Source organism: Apostichopus japonicus, chromosome 16 (assembly GCF_037975245.1).
Source record: "Apostichopus japonicus isolate 1M-3 chromosome 16, ASM3797524v1, whole genome shotgun sequence".
NCBI lineage: Eukaryota > Metazoa > Echinodermata > Holothuroidea > Aspidochirotida > Stichopodidae > Apostichopus > Apostichopus japonicus.
The window spans coordinates 778,755-788,390 of NC_092576.1; the positions used below are offsets into that span (position 1 = coordinate 778,755).

Consider the following 9,636-nt stretch of genomic DNA (forward strand, 5'->3'; position numbering starts at 1 on the left):
AAAAGTTTGCATTCCGCAGATAAAAACTTATGTCCCCCAAGACAAACCTGTGTTAACAGCACAAGCCAAGCTATGACCTTTACGTTCTTTTGAAGTCAAGTATAACATCCCTAGATCACAATTGCTTGCACTTTGAGACTAAATAGTATGGTTGAGGCCTATATATACACACAAACGAATTAAAAAAGATAAAATTAGTTGCAGTACATTTCAAGAAAATGTACAAATTTGAATGTTCACCAAAGCTGATGTTTTCCTGTTCTGGTAGAGTTTGCCACAGCTAAGTGTAACATGCACAGTACGACTTCCTTGAGTACTGTAGACAAAAGAAAAAACTATATTTGGCATTACTTTACATCGTGACTAACAGCAAAAAAGTCTTTGGATTGTTCTTTGCAAAACAACTTCTGTCATCAACCCCTACCCCCCCCCCCAAGAAGAAAAAATAGAACGGCACCTAAGTGTAATTGTTCTCCCTTCTAAGCACTGAACACGAGCCCTTTAATCTAATTATTCAGGTAACTCTTGCGCCGTAGAATAAAGCGGTAAAGGTTTGACAAATTTCCAAAGAGATACGCAATGCCCTCTTGAGTCAAAAGTGAACGACAGCCATTAAGACAGAAAGAAAGATGAGAGGCTTACCACAGCAATTTACAACAAATACTTTTCAAATTGATTTTACCACTGTACAATGAAGAATAACATTCAGATTACTATGAAATTCCTTACATATAGGAAATGCTTGTTGAAATTATTGTTTCACAACAAAAAGGTCATGACCTAACCTTATGGATTTTGTGTACAAAAATATTGCAGCTTATAAATAGAATATAAACGATTGGTGTCTTTACACAGTAAAAAACAAAAACCACAAACAGCTCATTCACTTGAGCCTAAAATGACTGACTCTTCTAACTCATTGGGGTTAATTACATTCAAAATTTTGCAATTTTATGATAGGCAAATATTAAAAAGGTGGTACATGTAAACAAAAGTCTAGTATACCCATAGATGTTGTTTTACATAGCCAGTGGTATTTTGAGAGAGTTGTCAGAGCTGGTAAATATTGGGTCTCCATGCAAGCAAAAAACCTTCGACTACCATACCATTTACTGTACTCATGTTTATACAGTACTTATATTATGCATCTCTTCGACTGGTGTGTACCGTTCAATGAACACAATTAGTATATATAAAAATTAAATAACTATCAATAGAGTTTGAAAATCAATTGTGAACAAGAATAAAAATTTTCTGCATTGTACTGAATTCACAATTTTATTCACATAGTCATTTATATCTACAGTGTTCCTGTTGTGTTAATTTCTTTCTTACTCCAAACAATACTGATCAGAATCAGCTTTCCAATAAAAATATTATGTTATACGTAACTTAAACAGGGCCCTCTGTTTCAATCACTTTTAATCAGATTGGGAACCTCAGCAATGTAACTAATATTCTTTGCATCAGTGAAATCCATGCACACACAAACAGCAACCAAAATCATACACAGAAATAAAATATCTTTGGTTGGGTGGTGCAACGTCAAGATTAATATGTGTTAATTTATTGTTGGATACATCATCCTTGGTCAGAGAAATTGGCAGTTTTTTTCCACGTTACACACAAGCGCTACATACCTGCTACTGCATAAATAAAACTTCTGCTTTACATCGTGACTCACAGCAAAGAAGTCTTTAGATTGTTCTTTGCCAAACAACTTGTTTTCCACCCCTACTCCTCCCCTCCCCCAAGAAAAAAATAATAGAATGGCAACTTAAGTGTAATTGTTCTTCCTTCTGAGCACTGAACACGAGCCCTTCAATCTAAGTATTCAGGTAACTCTTGCGGAGAGAGAAGTAAGAAAAGGTTCACTGTCTTACGAGAAATACGTGGAAAGTCCATTGTGATTGCGGTAGGCTACACTCCGCACAATGACGTCACAGAGTGACCTGTACGTTCATGTGCTTTTTGCACCACGTTTCTGGTCAGTTCGAATCTGCTACTGTAACTTTGACATCAAATAATGACTAAATGGGAACCACGGTATTGTTTGTGTACTAATTACTACTAAAACACTTTAGACTAGTATGATCTAGCCCCCCAATTTTTTTCCCCCGCCTCCAGCTATGCATTTTAAGGGCAGTTCCATGCTCCTAACTTTAAAGAAGCTTAATTGTATACCCTGCACATGTAATTTTGGTGGACTAGGCTAGACTGTACACTTTACTACAAAAATACTGTAGACTAGTATGATGTAGCCCCCAATTTTTTTTTTTTTTTTCGCCTTCAGCTATGCATTTGAAGGGCAGTTCCATGCTCCTAACTTTAAAGAAGCTTAATTGTATACCCTGCACATGTAATTTTGGTGGACTAGGCTACAGGGCTAAGCCTAGGTATGGACCAAGACAGTAATAGTAATACAAATAAGATATACTGTAGCCTAGGCCTATTCAAAATATTACCCTACTAATAAAAAGCACTAGGTTTTCTGAAGGCAGCCTATAGCCTTACCAATACCACAGGCTGTATACATTTTTGTTCATGGTGGGAAAAACATCCTGTGCCATCATAACTGAAGTAAAAAAAGTCATTTTAACAACCTTTCAGCTCCATTTCCTTCATTGATTCCTTCTGTTGGGAGTTGAGTGGTACCAACGTTAGTAGTATTCAGACTAGTCGTAGAACTAGTACCAGCTGGGCTAATGGCAACACTAACATGAGTAGTGTCACTAATATTGGGCCAACGTAAGGCATTTCATCACCATTGTCTAAATCGTCTAACTGAGATGAGCTTAGTCGCCACCGTGTGGCTCGTGGCACACATTTAAACGGGTTGCTTGTCCTGAAATAGTCTCTATATTTAGAAGGCATTGTAGGCCTCAATATTGATCGACAAAAGTTCCGGAATTTTCTTAGAGCATTGAAGTAACGTCGTCCGTACTTACTCAAGTCTAAGGACAAGGTCTATACTGTACATATCGCGCGATATGCACACAGTAGCCTGCAGTAGTAGGCCTAGTAGAAAGTTGAGTCTCGTGTATCCGACATGCTCAGTGATTAACCTCCGCCATGTATCACGATCTTGCGCAAGGTTTATTGCTTCTTCGAAATTGTTAATATTAACGTCCTTAAATTGCGACTTTATTTTTCCAAGCAAAGTAGTCACGGGCCTTCCTACTGGTTTAGTACAGTACAATATATAGTCAGTATTGCGAAGTTCGCCATACTGCGAAGTTCGGGCACCCTAAGAAATACACGATTTTCACCATGAAAACCTACAGGAAGAGCCAAATTTCACCAAAAAGTACGAAGCTACAGTTATTTTCTCTCCAAAATGACCCGTGTGCAAGAAATTACTTACATATTTGTCAATAAAATGACGAAGATCTATGAAGTCTGTTATAATTACTGAAAGAGCAACAGCGCCACCAATTTTTACCAGCGCCACACTGTAGGTTGCGTGGCCGAAATTCGCAATACTCTAGCAAGAAATACCAGTTCCACAATCACGAAGAATCTTCTTGGAAAACAACGTGAAAACAGTTTGCAGGAAAGAAAGTTTGGCCGTGTATCGTACTATAACAAAATTCTCCCACCATATGAAGTATATTTTCAAATGATTTATACCAGAAGATTTAGTTTTGGGGTGTTTTAAGTCTTAAGTGGGCGAACTTCGAAGTCACCATCCTACTATTTTACGTTTAGTTGGTCGAAGTTAAGTTAACGTTGCTGTCGACAAAATGAATATGCATAATGACCGACCGTACCGCAGACGGCGTGCCGGGTACGTTTATTTATTATTTTTTAATTTTGTCTGGTCTTCTAAAGCGGAGAAAAACGAAACCAAAAAAAAAAAAAACCCACAATTTCTAAATAAATTTTTTTTAATTAATTACACCTGTCCTGTTTCACCCACGAAACACGAACCAAATAGATTCGTTTCGTGTTAAATGTATTACAGTTCACATTTACAAGGAACATTACTCGGGACTCTATCAATTTCGGCGGTAAAACATACACTTTCAAAGATAGTTACAGTATATAGATATCGGAATACATCAGTGGCGTGTTGTCGGTATCATCTTTCTTCGGAAATTTGCTTGTATTTTGCTCAGTTTAGTGAACACCTCCTGTCGCGTTCACTCTAGTATCAAGGTTTATTGTTTCTGTCAACGGATCTAGTGTTTAAGCAGTTTGGATTCATTATTTCCAGTGATTTAGTTGAGTGCATTTTTCGAATATCAACTTTTCGGTCATGTTGTAGTAGCCTATACTATAGCCTACCACTTGCATTATACCACTTGCATTGTACGTGGTTCAGTACGTTAGTCGTTTACCAGCAAGAGAAGAAGTGCAAATATGTTGGAAGCTTGCTGGGGACCGAAGAAGATGAGCTCAGGAGAGAGTTACAACGGTATCAACGTATGCCCCAACCAAAATTACCATGTAAGTAATGTTTTTGCAAGCTGTCATAATGTTTTAATTTTTTTCTTTATTTTAATTAGCCTAGGCTAGGCCTACTTTGTTTTTTTTTTACTTATCCTGAAAAACTAAAAGACGTGCAATGTAAGATTAGAAGCTACATCATTCATTGGAAGGATCATGCATCACGGAAGGTCAAATTGATAATATATTGTTTCTGAAATTGTTTGGTCCAAATATGAACTGCAATTGCTCCATTGATATTGTGATGCATTAAGATAAACCTTCAATTTTGTTGTTCTGGTTACACGCATCATTTCAGCTGTGTCACCTCTTCTGTCTTAATATTGTTTTCTTTGATATATGGACATATTTTGACAGAATAAAGCTAGTTTTAACAAACATTTTCAATTTATGTCAAGAAGATTTCACAGAACCTTTGCTCTTTCCTTACAGCAGTCACTTGTGAGGAACTGCATTTCTTGAAATGCTTGACAGGTGCATTGGAATGCCAACAAGCCTTCTTTGGCAACAAGAAACAGGTTAGATTTTTGTAGTATTTTTTTAGAGGCATTTTTTAAAGGAGGATAGGTAGGTAGTTGAGAGATACACAACTTTCTGTACAGTTTCCCTTCAAATCAGCTATAAATATGCATCCTGCAAAGATTTCCCAAAAAACTGCCTCATCAGTAGCAATTTCAACCAGAAATTTCTTTAATCAGCAGAAAGAAACGGTTTGTGTTTGAAAGTCAACGTCCCAGTTTGAAGGAAATTCAAATATAAACCACTGTACAGAGAGTAATGTAAAATGTCATTATTGTTCATCTTTAAACTTAAAGTAGTAGAGGTGTTCGGGAAGTGATGTTGATATACCATGTAAATTGTACCATCTTTGCTTTGTTTCTTTTTTTGCTTTTGTTTTTATATGCTGCAAGGGCTTGAATCAGAACAATTGATAGAACTCTTTGAATAATACTCCCTCATTTTAAGGGAAGAATGACACTCCACAGCCATGCATCCATCATCTTTCCTCTAGGCCTGAGGTTGCTAATAACTATAATAAAAGTTTTTCATACTTTTTCTTACAGACAAGTTTTTCAGACCCAGAATTTTCATTTTTGGATGGCATTGCATTTGCACCATCAGAGACATCGGTTGATGAAGACAGTTTTGTCCAAGAATGCGAGAGTAGTGAAACTTGAGGTATGTCATATATAGTCATCCAATTATGCTGGCATTTTTGCCATTTGAAAAGGATTGTCCAGCCAAAAGTTATATCAAAGAGTACTATAATCTGAACATTCTGGTAAAACTTACATTCAAATCTAATGCTTCGTTCTCGAATATTGACATTTGAAGTTTTCAAATTTTGTACCAAGAATAGGCTTGAAGCATACAGGTGTGATATCATAGCCTAGGTGCACACTCAGGAATAAGTTTTTTGTTTACTTCACAAACAAATTTCTATGCCAAAATTTGAATCATTCATAATGTAAATGCATCACATGTATGAATTGGTATTTAATTCCCATCTCCATTGGGCAAACAATCAGGTTTGCTTCGATTTCAATTTGGTAGGCCCAATTCGACCAGGGTAGGATACATGACTAAGCTTCAGCTGAACTTACTCGTTTTAATATCCAAAGTACATACACAGGAAAAAATATCCTAGCAGTAAACCAAATTCCGTTGTGTCCCAACTCCAAATCCATGTTTCTCGTTCAATCCTGGGCGAAATACTACTGTGACTCTGTGTTATTCCATAGAGTTAGGCCTAGTTAGGCCAGTAACATCCACTACATACACAATCAGAAAAGACATGCAGTCACTAACAAAATATAAAAACGTCCGATCACTATAGTGTATATATATATATATATATATATATATATATATATATATATATATATATAAAATATTATTAGACAAAACCAGAGAACTACGATATGATTCATAATTGACAAATAGGGAGTAATGTTTTAGAAAATACTATTTCCTAAAACACTACTTATTTGTCAGTTATGAGTCATATCTTATTTCTCTGGTTTTCTCTAATAATATTTTTCTTTGGAGTAAAGGTGAATTTTCTCTATAATAAATATCTATGGCCTATATATATGTTTGTTTCTGTTCTTTTCAGATTTCTGTCATGGAATTGCCCCACGCCTTGATGCCTACAACAGTAGAATACCGGCTGTGAACAGCATGATTCATACTGTAGGGTCTGCAAGCAGCATGGGGTCACGTTTGTCAAGTGGTGTAGCGGGCGCATTTTCAGTGCAGACGGTACAATGCACCGAGAAATGTTTGCCATGTATGTACAAACTTTACAAAAAGTGTCAACTCTGATAATTGAGAAATACTGTAGCTTATAAACATAATATCTGACATATACTGCATGTGGGGCTTGGGGAAATGTATGATCCCTATTGTTTTGGGTCATATGAATATTTACAAAATATGCCTTAATCTTGATATGCCAATATCTTTGCAAGTGTAAATGTAGAGTTTAATTAATACGAACTTTGTTTGTATGTGAGTTATGTGAAGTAGATATTCCCTATTTGCCCTGGGAGAAGTTCACAGAAATTGATGAGTTGCATGTGCTGTAAAAATCTTGAAAAGCTAGTGTTTGGCTTATAGGTACCTGCTAGAAAGTTTTCTACTCTGTTCTTAATTTGCTATTCGGCTCCACAAATTACCAAGCCTATAGGAATAGAAGTCAGCAATGGACCAAGTTAGTAATTTGTTTTATGTTTTACACCAAATTTAATGCTTTTAGAATGTTCACATATTTTTGATGAAGCTTAACTATATTAATGTTGCTCATGTTTTCTTTTTGCCTTAATTTTATGACAAATATATATTCTATATATGTGCCTTATAGCATACAGAGTGGCCATTCTGTGATGCAACATTCTGTAAGCTTCCAATCCATTCTTTAATTGGATAAACATTGCCAAATTTTATGACTTGATCAGTGTTTTGAGTATCCAGATCTTATCTTTCAACATGATTCATTCATTACTACCTTTACAACAGTATACTTGTATACTATACTATAATACTATAACACTACACATCTATAGTGAGGAAAATGTAGTCACAATTAAGGGTGCCTCATGGGCATATGTAACGTTTTGATATACCATTTTTATTACACTTGTATAATTGCATTTAAGGTGCTTTCTTTCTTAGCTCATCTGCATTATATTTTTTATCAGCTGTATACCAGTTCATAATTATATCTACCGTTCATTATCTACATGTGACCAACTCCTTATTTTTCAGTTTTGCATATACTTTTTTTTAGCTTGCCGGGATAACTCTACTTTGCCTTTCTCACTACACTTGGTAGTATATGTTTTCAACATAAATAAAACTTTGATTTTCCATGTTCGGTGCTTTCAGTCCAGATTTTGCATTTCATAATTTGTTTCTTAAGAAGTCTAAATCTTCACATTTCTTGTAAGTAGTCTATTCTTAACCAGTATTTTATTTAATGTTACCTTATTTCTATAGCATTGCCTCATTTGCAAATACTTTCATGCATGTATTTTCATGGAATACATGCATGTATATTTCCTTTGCATTAGTGCATGCAATGGATTTAAAAACATGCTCCAAGCATGAATTGTTTCAAATCCGACGCAAAAAACATGCTTTAAGCATGTACATGTATGAAACATTTCAAATACATGCTTCACGCATGCCATAGTGCATGTGAGGGCATTTTCATACGTGTATTGTTTCAAACCCCGCGCAAAAAACATGCTTTAAGCATGTACATGTATAAAACATTGAGTAATACCTGCTTTAAGCATGTATTTGCTGGAGCATGTAATGTACCTCATTTACATGCATGTAATTTTTTCAAATACATGCTTCACGCATGCCATAGTGCATGTAAGGAGGGCATTTTCATACATGTATTGTTTCAATCCCCGCGCAAAAAACATGCTCAAGAAATACGCATGCATGTAAAGGGTACTAGAAATTTGTGTAAGGGTCCTCATTTCACACTACAACTTCCAGTCGAATCTGCAACCCTCATGTCTTGAGTTCAATCTCCACAAAATATGGTCATAGTGGTCAATGTAATCGTAGTAATGAGTGTGCATTGTAGTAGGCGGACACTAATTTCTAGGGAACACTTGCCCCTCCACTCAGAAACTAGTTTTTAACTAAGAACTGGGCTATAATCAGGACCATCCTTGTCTGCAAAATATAGCTTGCCCATAGTTGTTCCCTGAATTGTCCGCTGCTAGTAGCCTAGTACTATATTGTGTACAGCATATGCTGCAAGCAGGTCACGTGCTCCAAACCTAGATATAGACTACCTAGATGACACTATAGTGCTTCTTGTCCATTTATTACATAGTTAAAAATCATTGCAGGTTGTTATGAAACTTTATCAACAGTTTTTCCTTAAAAATTGAGTTTCTTCCATTTTGTCCGGAAGAAACTGGAAGAAACCTATTTCTTCCGAGTGGAATAAACCGCGGTTTATTCCGCGGTTTTTTCCACCCCCGGAAGAAACCTGCGAACCCTGTTCTACCCTGTATCCCCCATAACTGAAGATTTTACCTATATTTGCAAAGGAATTCAAAGACATGTTAACAGTTTCTCATGTGGGATATTTTGTCCCCCACATTTGGCCGACGCCCCAGATGGAAATGCGCCCTAGATCTATGCTAGGGGTCAGCCCAGAGCATGTTTCGTTTTACTGATAAAATCATTGTCTTAATGTGCATTATTTTTGCCTACTAAAGTAAATGGGGATATTCAGCTGCGTACCACTTTTTAGCTATATAATATTTTAATAAGTCAAGTCTTCACACTGCAAAGGGAAGTACAGAAACCCTGACTAATACTAAAAGGATAATTTGAAACACGTTTTTTATGTATTAGTTTGAACATAACAGTAGGTGGTATTTTGAGTGTGTTATAACATGGAAAATATTGGATATTCAGTTTGCTATGTTTTGAAGAATTTGTTTGATGAAGGTTCGAGCCGGCAAGTTCAAATGGCGAAACGGTTTCAGTCCAGGAAACTGGGCATGTATGTAGCATTTAACCCAACTGGGAGTTGGCAGTGTGCTATGGGCCACAGTAATTTTACTGCAAAAGTTTGAATAAAAGTTCAGATAATGACTTGGGAACTACGTTTGCAATTTAACCCACACTGTGAGTTCTGGTTGAAATAAGTTG

General features: G+C 36.1%; 1 long non-coding RNA gene across 1 annotated transcript; it reads left to right on the forward strand.

The window, feature by feature from the left end:
- The first annotated feature begins 3,697 nt into the window (after window positions 1-3,697).
- On the forward strand, window positions 3,698-7,907 carry LOC139983364 (uncharacterized). The gene is made up of 3 exons (XR_011798632.1): window positions 3,698-4,967; window positions 5,514-5,628; window positions 6,566-7,907. It is a non-coding gene; the product is annotated as an uncharacterized lncRNA (long non-coding RNA).
- Window positions 7,908-9,636: the final 1,729 nt, after the last annotated feature.